This window comes from Coffea arabica, chromosome 1c, assembly GCF_036785885.1.
Source record: "Coffea arabica cultivar ET-39 chromosome 1c, Coffea Arabica ET-39 HiFi, whole genome shotgun sequence".
In the NCBI taxonomy this organism is placed as follows: Eukaryota; Viridiplantae; Streptophyta; class Magnoliopsida; order Gentianales; family Rubiaceae; genus Coffea; species Coffea arabica.
The window spans coordinates 7,977,768-7,988,841 of NC_092310.1; the positions used below are offsets into that span (position 1 = coordinate 7,977,768).

At 36.0% G+C, this 11,074-nt stretch overlaps 1 long non-coding RNA gene across 1 annotated transcript; it reads right to left on the minus strand.

The window, feature by feature from the left end:
• Positions 1–2,357: 2,357 nt before the first annotated feature.
• On the minus strand, positions 2,358–4,735 carry LOC140006230 (uncharacterized). The gene is made up of 3 exons (XR_011813870.1): positions 4,538–4,735; positions 3,205–3,266; positions 2,358–2,493 (listed from the first exon to the last, which is right to left on the minus strand). It is a non-coding gene; the product is annotated as an uncharacterized lncRNA (long non-coding RNA).
• Between the last annotated feature and the right edge of the window lie 6,339 nt (positions 4,736–11,074).

The window sequence follows — 11,074 nt, forward strand, 5'->3', positions numbered from 1 at the left end:
AACGTAAAAGTTGCACTCTAACTTTAGTCCTTAAACTTTAATATTCAAAACTTTACGCCCCATGTTGTGAAATTCATCCCACTTCAATGCTTAAACTTCAATTTGAATACTCCCTAAAGTATGCTATCCATTCCACGAAATTAATAAATGTAACGGAATATTAAGCAAGGGATGCTTAAAGTTTAAGGACAAAAGTGAGATAGATTTCATAGTTTAATGGGTAAACTATCCAAAGTAAATGTTTAAGGACTAAAGCAATAAGCATCCAAAATTAAAATTTAAGAACTAAAATGAGTGTGTGTTTATAATTTAAGGGTTTAAAGTAGAATTTAATCCAAAGAATGTTCACGAATGATCATGGGATTGAGAATTGTAGATAGAAGCTATTAATCATGAAAAGAATACACATACAATTGTTTTGCTATAAACCACGACCTCAATATTTGTAGTAAATTAAAAGTTATAGAACTTCAAAAGAAATGGAAAGTGAAAAGCAAAGCTCTTTCAGATGAAGAAATGCTAAATCATGGGGCCTGTTTGGCACCTCAAGTTTTTACCAAGTTTGTATAATACTAGTTTTTTAATAACTTTTGCTACAAGAACCCCAAAAAATTTATCAAAGTTTTTAACCTACACACTTCAAAAATACACAAAAAACTTTCCTTTCAACTTTTTTTTTTCTTCTTTTTCCTCCCCCACCCAACCCACCACATCCTCCGCCGCCGGCCACCACTCCACCACCACTTCCGGCGCCGGTCATTATTCCGGCCGCTAGTTCCGGCCTTCAACTTTTTTTTCTCTCTCTACCTCAACCCCTCTCCTCCTCTCCCCTCCCCCTTTGACCAATCTATGGTGCCTTTCTGAAAATTTTTTCCTTGTTTTTTCTCCCTCCCCCTCTCCTCTTAGCGTCTGCCTCCCCCGCCACCCTCCCCCTCCCCCTTTGACTGATCTGGTCGCGCGACCAGATCGCAAAGGAGGAGAGGGGAAGGGAAGGGGCAGCGGGGGAAGGGGAGAGGGGAAGAGGAGGGGCCAGACCAGCGGGGAAAGGGAGGGTGGCGGGGAAGGGGCGGAGAGGGGAAGGGAAGGGCCGGCGGGGGAAGGAAGGGGAAGGGGAGGGGCGGCGGGGGAAGGGGAGAGGGGAAGGAGAGGGGCCAGACCAGGGTGGAGAGGGAGGGTGGCGGGGAAGGGGAGGAGAGGGGAAGGGGAGGGGCGGCGGGGGAAGGAAGGGGATGGGGAGAGGTGCGACCAGAATGCGTCGCGAAGGGGGAGAGGGAAGGTGGCGGGGAAAGGGAGGAGAGGGGAAGGGGAGGGGCAGCAGGGGAAGGAAGGGAGAGGGAGAGGGAGAGGGAGAGGGAGAAAGAGGGATGGTGGGGAAGGAAGGTGGCTGCCATGGAAAAGAAAAAAAGCAAAAAAAAAAAAAAACAAAGGCAGAAGGAAAGTTGCTGCCATGGAGAACTCGAGAGAGGGAACAGCGGAGGGAAGGGGGAAGGAGAAGAAACGGGAAGGGAGGAAGGAAAAGAAAAAAGAAAAAGAAAGAAAGAAAATGAAAAGGAAAAAACTTTTTATCTTACAAAAGTTTTTCTACAACTTCTACAGTGATCTACAATAAAGTTTTATACAAACATCCAAAAAATTCACCTTCCAAACAGGCCCATGATAAGTTGAGTGATAAAAAAGAAAAAGAAAAATAAGTTACAAATATCAGCAACATGAGTAAGCTAATGATCAAAGAAAAGCATTAATCAAATTCAAACCACAAATGGATACAATAAAGGAACCAGAACATTTAGCTTGAGAGGCAAACTTCATCTACAAATATAATTTGGAGTTAGCATAAAAGTTTTAAAATTTTTGAGGGGGCAAAAATTCTTACTTATCGAGGATATCACTAAAAACTTACAAAAGATTAGGGGAGAAAAAAATAATCTTGGAGGACTTTGGGTGGGGGACGGGGGCCCCTATTTGCCCCCCAAAGATTGGCCCTTGAACCTAACAATATAAAAGAAAGAGTTGCCCTATGAATATTGCTTTTTTGTCAAGCGGTTATCCTGTAATTGTTATTGGATGTCCGGGCTATTTTCGTCAATTGTGTGACAGCCCCACCTCCCCCTAAGACGAACCAAAGGGTTAAGCAGACCGCCTGCCCAAATCTTGCTAGGACTACGGAGTCGAACCTCACAAACCCTATAGTACGCGCGAAAACCCAACGAAAACGAACAACTGAAGACCACCAAAAGTTAAAACAGAGCTTACCAAACCATACGGAAGTACGGGACATCGATTAAACACTTATACATACCTTTACATCGGAGTTTTGAACAAATGAACCAAAATACAAGGCAAAGTATTCACGCTACACAAAATACAAGCCAAAGTATTCACGCTACACAAAATACAATTAGAATTTCAGTTACGGAGGAGCATAAGCAAGAGAAGTCCTACAACTAGCTCAACTCTTTTCTTCCAAAAATCTTGGTTTCAAAACATGGAACCCTGTAAGGAAAACAAAATAATGGGAAGGGGGTGAGCTTATGCCCAATGAGGTACCAGACATATAGCAGTAAAATCATAACATCTCACGTTTAACAAATCAGGTACACATGCCAGATATAAAGTAAAATAGTTAGACACAATGATTCCAATAGGAAGGATACAGGTGGCTCTCAGGAACCAGATTCCCTTTTGCAGTACTTGATCCGAACCCGTTGACTCTCCGTCAACGTATTTAGAACCGACATGTCCGTAGACCCCACTTTACACCAATTTCTGTCGACCAAACATACCCCTACCAGGCCCGAACACCTCAACAGAAACAGAAGTGGTAATACTCGAGTATACCGGAATCAAGAGTCTCAATACCCAAAGATTCCCAAAACAGACTACCGTGGTTCGTTATCTAATCGACCAGGCCCTTGCCGGCCCGACTCGAGTAACTAGCCACAGGTGTTGAGCTCAAATGTCACAGAAAGGTCGTTGGATACCAACCTCCAAACGACGTCCGAACAGACTCAGATACAGATAACAGATTATACACAGTAAGGAGGTATACAGACAGACAGTAGATATACAGACAAATAAGAGAACGAGTGTGATAAAGTACACCCTCGTCTCAAACAGAATAAACAGATAGTACAATCATTCAGATCACAGATTGCAAGTGCAGAAATCAAGTTAAGCAACAAATGAGGGGAGTGGTACACTTACTAGTTCAAGTACAGATACTTCAAAAGTTTTCACTTCAAACTAGCTTTAATCGCCAAGAAACCCTAAAGTCATCAAAGTAAAACAATTGAAGGTTTCACATTCAAAATCGAGTAAACGGAATGTACAAGTGAGGCTCGACTACATGTCGTACGTCTTTTCAGGTTAAGTACTAGTACAAAAGAATAAAATATGACTTTTGAGCAAAAGATAACAGTTGGTCCTAGGGTTACAAACAACCCCAAAACCCTTCATTTGTACTAAAATCAACTCAATTGAAGGAATCGCATAGCCCTAAAATTTTGGGCAGCATGCCCTCTGTATTTACCTATTTTCCCAACCACTTATGGCTTCATTATTTTCTTCAATCAATCCCAAAGTCATACGGAATATAAATTCATCACAACAGCCGTTCAATAGGCTCAAAGTCATTCAAGTACAAGATTTAGTTAGGAAAATGACCGGAAATGAGCTTTAAGCTAGGAAACCAAAAAGGCAGATTCACCGCTACTTAGCGTATTGGACCTAACCGAAACTACGCTAATTGGATTGAAGTACAAGTTATACCGTTTCGAATCTAAGACAGAGGGCTATAACTTTGATGAAGACCACTCAGTCTAGTTCTCATCCTAACTAGGTCAAAGGTACCAAAACAACCCCAGATTTTCCAGTTCGAAGCTCACTGTGAAATTCCACTAGCCGTCCTGATTCATTCAAGCATATCTCAGCACACACAACTCCGATTCAGGTAATTCCAAAGCCATTTGAAAGCTAAGATACAAGACTATAATTCTTAAGAAGACATTGACAACCAAATCAGTAGTATTCCCGGTCAAACTAACCAATTACAGAAGCTGATTATCAGTTTCGGACAGAAATGGGGCAGCAAGGGTATTTCAGTCTTTTCATAGGATACGTTGCTCCGATTGGGCTGAAATTTTGTAGTCAATTACAAAACATCATTCTCTACAACTTTTATGTTTTGTACTAAGCCTAATTCAGCCTCTAACATCACAAACGGGAACCGGGCAGAACTGAAGTTTGAATTTCCAGAAATCTGAAATTTGGGCTATTAGTGCATGCCACTACTTTTCTTGCTTCATCCTTTCATTGCTTTCCTCTTAACCAACATACCAAGTGTTAACTCTAACTAAAACCATGAATCAAAACTTTAACAATTAATCAAACACATGGCAGGCCACTTAACCAACCCAACTACCACTTCACTAATTCAAGAGATTTAGCCATAGGAAGCATCCATACAACTCCTAGTTTACCCTCAAATCTTTAAATACTTAATATAACACCATAAAAGCAAGGATTAAAGATCACATACCTCTCTTACAAGTTGATTAAGTCACCCAAAACAACCACCAACCAAAAGCTTCAAGGCTTGAAGATCACACACTAGAGTTGGATGGATTTCACTCACTAACTCACTCCTTCACTTTTAATTTGTTTTTTCCTAAGATTAAACTAAGAGTAAAAAGCAAGAAAATGGAGTTTCTTCTTCTCCTTTGCTGCTCCAAGATGGCCGGCCAGCTTATGAAGGAAATGGAGCAAAAACAAAATGGTTTTAATTCATCAAATTCTTTGGTCAAATAAGTTACATGGTTAGTGTCTTGTCACTTGGCACCATCTTGGTCATTCTCTCACTAATCTTTGCCAAATCATGTTCCTATCCTCCAATTCTTTCCCTTATCTTACTAACACCTAGTAAATTAATTCCTGTATACAAAACATAACCTAATTGGCCGAATTTTATCGAACTTACCGCACTAGTGGGTCCCACATCCGGTATACACTCTTAAAATCTTATAAACTAAATTATACTAGAAAAATAATTTAAAAACTATATTTACTCATAAAAATTATTTTTAAAATTTTTCGTATCAATAAAATGTGAAAAAGCGTGCAATTGAAAGAAATAAAACCTAGCAATTAAGAAAATTACGGGTTCTCACAAATTGTCTGTTTTGTTTGTTTGTAGCTGATATAGTTTTGGTGCATTTACTGGACATGTTGACCGAATTGGTAATTGATGGTGTAAAAAGTGAAGCTTATGGAAGTTAATTATTTGTGGTTAATTGTCTGTTTTTTGTGGTTAATTATTTGCTTTTTTTGTGGTTAATTATTTGCTTTTGAAGTGTTCCGTAAATGCAAAATTACTTAGGAAAGAATTGATAAATTATTGTTGGCTTTAGTGACTTTAAAAATGGCCTTTATTACTGTGACATGAAATAAAATTGTTAAATGTTTTGTAAATACACAATTATTAAGGAAACAATTAATAAACTATTGTTGGCTTAAGTGACTTAAAAAATGGGTTTTATTACTGTGGCATGTGGTGATTAATTTTCAGTAATGTCAAGTTTTATGGTTTAAGTGCTCAGTTGACTTGCGGGGCCCCTTCTTTTTTGTGTCAACAATAATTAATATTCTTTGGAAATGATTTACTTTACAATTTTCTAATTATCTTGATTCAATTGCAAAATAGCATTGCCCTTATGCATTCTATATAAGCGTTCTCATGCATTCTATATATTATTGTCCTCATGCATTCTATATATTTCATAATTGTTAACTTTTAACAAAAACGATAATTCCCTAATGATCCGCATGAATTAGATAATAACAAAGATGTACACTAAAAAACCCACACAATGAAAAATAGTTAACACAGAAAATATTAACCCCTTGCACATCTCACTAGTGGATACTTTAAAGGGTTGGATCATCGTAATAGTTCCATTATTAAAAAAACAATGATGAATTTCGATCCAGCCCTCCAAAGTGGACTAATATATTGATTCAGCCTCTAAAAGTGAAAAGTTTAAATCAAATAAGCCTCTAAAATTGATCCACCCCTCTAAACTGTTTTTTTTTTTTTTTTGTTTCAAGTAAACCCTCCCATCAATTAAAGTTTAGTCAATCATATTTAGCCAAGCTTTAATGGTATAGTGATGTCTATCAATTTTTTTGGTACATTACAAAAATTTATGTCTATCTAAAGGAGTTAAAAAGGATAGCATAGTGCATAGTGCACTTCTAATCACATTTGGAAAATTTAAAATAGTAGTAATTTTTTGGTGGATTTTAAGAGAAATTATTTGTTTCAACTTATTTAGGCGAGAATTAAGTGCTGCACTAAAATGGCTTGGATTTGTAATAGAGGTGTTGATCAATCTTTCAAAATTTTAGGAACTTTTGCTGAGTTTGTCTATTGAACAAATTATTTGGGTAGCCACTAAACATTTTGAATAATCGGGTTTTGACTACTCAACAATTAAATTTTGGACCGTTCAGTTCGATTTTATCTTTAACTATGTCAGATCTAACTATTATAAGTATATCTTGTAAGCCATGTGGACTCTTAAATCTGGCAGAGTCAACGGTAGAATCAGATAGAATAACTCAAAATTTATACATTTGATAGTTCAGTGGGTAAAAATATATTATTAATAATTGAGTGGCCGAATCTTGACTATTTAAAATGTTCAGTTGCCACCCGGGTAATTTGTTCTTTCTCTATTTGTTCCAATTTCCAATTTTAGGTTAGAGAGAAATACAATTTTGGTCCCTAATGTTTGGTACCTGTGTGATTTTAGTCCATAAACTTTTGATAAAAATAAATCTTGTTCTCAATGTTTGGCATCTAGTACAATTTTAATCCCTAAAGTTTCAACAAGAATATTTAGGCAAATTATATATTTAGGCATTTTGTCTAATTATATATTTAGGCAAATTATATATTTAGTACGATATAATCTTTAGACAAAATGCCTAAAGGAAGTACGATATACAGCGTGCCTTCGCAAATGCCAAAAGTCAGCCACACACAATTATGTGTTTGTCGAATTAAATTATTTAAAAATGAAGCAAGATAGCTGCTAATTTTGAACAATAAGAATAACTCATTTAGTGTCACATGAGTAACTAATTAACCAAGAAACACGAAAAAAAAAAAGTTAGACAAAAATTGATTGTTAATATCTTTTGTTAGGTGAAGTGGGGAGAGAGAATAAAAATAAATTCTTGATTGATGAACTAAATGTTCCATATAGTTTTTTTTAAGTGCTCCCTATAATTACAATTTTGTAGTTTAACAAATTTCTCTCTCTTTTTTTTCTCTATTACTTGTCAACAAGTTAGCACAAGTTATTAGTACTTAATCTTATTGTTTAACATTAGCCACTATTTTACTTATTTTATTTTTAAATCTAAATCAACGGACACATGACTGCGTACGACTAAATATGTAAATAATTGGAAAAAAAGTTTTCAAATGTCCCAAATCTGCTTTAAATTGGATTTATCCAGAACCATATTTGTTCTTGTCAAAATTTTATGGACTAAAACTATACAGGTGCTAAACATTGAGTACCATATTTGTTTTTATTAAAGCTTTAAGAATTAAAATCGTACAAGTGCTAGACATTAAAGCTAAAACTGCATTTTTCCCTTTGAAGTGAGATTAGGATAAAAATATGATGCATTCTATGTTAGACAGCTATTTAAAATTAAAATTGACGGTTGAGAATATATTCTTTATTTATTTATTTTGTCTAAAGATTATATTCTATACTTTTTTTTTTTTGCAACAGACAAAAACAAGATTATATTCTATACTTACCAACCTCTTTTTTTTTTTTGCTAACAACGATACATTGTATAATCTACTCTATCTTAATCTAGACGAAGAGGGAAGCTAAGGAAGCTTGTGTTAGAAATTAATGGATACATAGATCCAACTAGACCAAAAGAATACAATAACACTACTCTTAAATTTTTTTTGCTGCAAGTAAGATTTGAACCCTTACCTACAGTTCAATAAGGTACTTATGGTCTTTTGCGAGAGCAGCATGTATATCGTACTTCCTTCACATGGTCTGCTGTGAACAATAAATTAGTGCGCTAACGTGGAGATGGGATCCCACATCGCTTGGGGGGGTTTGGGGGGTTTAGTAGTTAAGTGCTGCGGAGCACTTCAAAAGTTGCCGGCTTTTGAAGTGTCTTCGCAGAGTCCATTTATCGAAACACTCATACAAAAAACTGTGAGTTATGAAAGGGTGGAGATGGGATCCCGTTTGTCTGTCAAGTATGTGCCCCCAGTCTTCGTTCAATACTGTCTGCGGTCCGCACTTGAGTATTTTCACGAGCACTTCTTTGTTTGTTAGAGCATCCACAATGCTATTACACTTTGTGGAGTGTAATACACATGTCACGTCAGTATTTTACTTTCTCCTCTTTTATTACACTTTCATTCATAATGGATTACACTCCACAAGGTGTAATAGCATGAGTTCACAATTAATCAAATATTTATTTTAATAATGCATAACTCATATCCCATAAATAAATAAAGTAATTTTTAAAACTAATTTTGTTATTTTTAAAAAATAAAGTACTAACTTTCGTTAAATTTTGTACATTTTGAATTTTTTTATTTTCTAAAAATGATATTATTAATTTTTAAGTTTGAATAATATATCTTTTTCTATGTTTCAAAAATAATATATTGTTATTTTTTTAAAAATAATTATGTAGGAAATTAAACAAATATTTGATACTTCATATGCGAAGATATCATAATAATCCATACTTAATTAATAATTCGGAATGTAATTAGTTGAACTCCATAACATAATATTACATAAGTTAAATCAAATAAAATACAAATAATAACAAAATGAATTACATAAGTTCAATGGATTACACGCATCATGGACATGATGCGTGTAATCTCCATGACACGGCTCCAATGGGGAGCCGTGTCATGGAGCGGTGTAATGGGGTTGTGGCTGCCCTTAGCTGAAGCCAGGCACACACTTACACCAGCAACAGGTGTAGGCCAATTTGAACACGTCGACCTTTATACAAAACATCGAATATGTATTTATGAAAACAAAATGCATGTGTAAAGTTTTCGTTTCTATTGGTAAAAAATTAAAAAAAAAAAAAGTTTTCATTTCTATGTGTACATTACAACAATGGGATAATTTAAGAAACCATCCCTAAAATTTTTGGCAATTACAGAAAGCTCCTCTCAATTTTTATAAATTTCACCTACTTCCCTCGCTTTTACTGTTTAGGTAACAACATCGGCTCAACAATCTAGATTTTTTTTTCAAAAATCCTAAACTATCCTTTTTGTGCAATAACAAAATAAAAAATACTTTATCAACCACCTTCTACTTTTGCGTCAAACCAACAATACTATCAACCCTAGCAATTTTTTAGCAATTCTATTAACATAGTCATAAAAATTGCTTCTCACAACCCACATGTTAAACTACATTCAGCACTAAAAGGATCGTTCACTCGTTTAGTAAAATTCTATGGGTCCCATGGAATAGTCAAGCTTGCAATCAACTGCCCGTGTTTGCATAATTTTCAGTACAGGATGCCAAGGTATGTTCCACACAAGTTCTTGTAAAGGAGCCACTTTGTAGCCATCAAGGAAATCCTCAAGGGAGTTTCCTAGATTTGGATGGAATTAATTAGATTTAAAAGATAAAGTCATCCTTATAACTACTAAGATCTTCAAAAAAATTAATTTCACCAAAAATCAAAATTCTATTTGCAACCGATCATACCCCAAACTTCAAATCCAATCCTAGAGACCGTATCAGAACAAAATAATCTAACATACCACCAAATTCTCAAAAATATTAACATCTTAAATATAGAGAAGCCCTACTTCTATAGGAAAACCAAAACTAATTTTAAAGGGAAGACAAGAAGAAACACACACAGTAGAGTTAGAGGGATAAGTTATGAAATGGTTTAGTAATGGTAGGCGTTGTTGGTGGAAATTGAGAGGGAGTTATGAGAGAGAGAGAGAGAGAGAGAGAGAGAGAGATGAGTCCATAGATAGATAAGAATACAGTAAGATTAAGGGAGAGAGAATGGGTGGTCCTTGGTTGTTAGCTAGAGAGATACAGTTTCTTTTTTTTTTTCCTGTATATATATCTCATTGCATTATATTATGAATCATCTATTAGGTTAAGGTCATTATAATCATATTATTGTGCCAAGGGAAGTTAATATAATTTTTAAACTTGAGGAAACTGAGTGAAATTGTCAGGTTTCTGAAATTTCCCTACAATAATATCTGAGTTATAGTTTGAAAAATAATTGTACATTAAAAAGAGTAAATAGTGATTCAAATTTCGTTACACGCATAAAATCTGCAAGACTGCAAGCCTTCGTATACAAGTTTTTTATCTCGTCAAAACTATAGCATGTGTGAAATTTTATTTTTCCATGCTTAGCCCATTAGAGTAACCATGGTCCACACTCCACAGACATAGAGTGAACACAGCACTTGTGTTTCGATTCTTTGGTAAATGGAAAAGAAATACCCGCAAACCACCTCGTCAAATCAAGTATTTTTGAACGAGCATAACTGACATCACAAGTGTGGCAAGCAAGCTCCATTTCTGTCGTGATCATGGTTCGAAATCTCGGCCGAGACCGAGACGACTCGGCCGAGTCGTCACCGTCTCGGCCCCTACCGATACGATACCGTGACGAAACGATACCGAGATACTTGACTCGCCGAGAAATCGGCCGAGACATCACCGCGACGGATTGACTCGGCCGAGTCACACCGAGTCACTCCGAGTTATCCCGAGTTAAGACGAGAAATCGGCCGAGTTACACCGTGATGGATTGACTCGGCCATTTCTTTTGCTATTTTTTATTATTTTTGTTTAACATACTTTTTTTATATTATTAATAATTTTTAAAATATTAAATACTTTAAAATTTGCGTCTCACCGAGACCGCGACCGATATGCCGAGACCGATGTGGAACGTTCCAGGCCGCGACCGTGACCGCGACCACGACTTTGAACCATGGTCGTGATAT